At 36.8% G+C, this 680-nt stretch overlaps 1 non-coding gene across 1 annotated transcript; it reads left to right on the top strand.

Moving 5' to 3' along the window:
- The first annotated feature begins 212 nt into the window (after window positions 1-212).
- On the top strand, window positions 213-316 carry LOC135269195 (U6 spliceosomal RNA). Its single transcript, XR_010337488.1, has one exon. It is a non-coding gene; the product is annotated as a U6 spliceosomal RNA (small nuclear RNA).
- The last annotated feature ends 364 nt before the right edge of the window (window positions 317-680 follow it).

Here is a 680-nt window from a genome sequence, read left to right as displayed (position 1 = left end):
TTGCATGTAATTGCTATACTGTGCACATTTGAGGCAGTTGTGAAACTGGTTTGTGATTGTCTGTGTACTCTGTTGTAAATTCAAAGAGAGCTTGTTGAACTTTATTATTTTTTTACCTGTTGTTTTCAGAGTGTCTATTTTGAATTAAAATTTGTTACACCACTGCAAAAAAAAAAAAAAAATGGACAATTAATCTATTTGAAAATTGTGGTGTGCTCATTTCGGCAGCACACATACTAAAATTGGAACAATACAGAGATTAGCATGGCCCCTGAGCAAGGATGACACGCAAATTCGTGAAGCATTCCATAAAAATGAATAAAATAAATAAAATGAAAATTGTGAAAATAATTTGAACAAAAAATTTCTGCAAAGAATATACGCACATTGTCAATCTACATAAAAATATGCAAAAATATTTTTAGTGATTAGGAAAATACAAATCAAAACATCAATGAGAAAATAATTAATACTTATTAGAATAGCTATGGCGGGCCGGGCGCAGTGGCTCACGCCTGTAATCCCAGTACTTTGGGAGGCCGAGGTGGGTGGATCACGAGGTCGAGTGATCGAGACCATCCTGGTCAACATGGTGAAACCCCGTCTCTACTAAAAATACAAAAATTAGCTGGGCATGGTGGTGCACGCCTGTAGTCCCAGCTACTTGAGAGGCTGAGGCA

This window comes from Aotus nancymaae, unplaced genomic scaffold (genome assembly GCF_030222135.1).
Source record: "Aotus nancymaae isolate 86718 unplaced genomic scaffold, 86718_ANA_hifiasm-v0.15.2.pri h1tg000049l, whole genome shotgun sequence".
NCBI classification, from domain to species: domain Eukaryota; kingdom Metazoa; phylum Chordata; class Mammalia; order Primates; family Aotidae; genus Aotus; species Aotus nancymaae.
The sequence above is the reverse complement of the archived record's forward strand: the minus strand, read 5'-3'. Positions and strand labels throughout refer to the sequence as shown.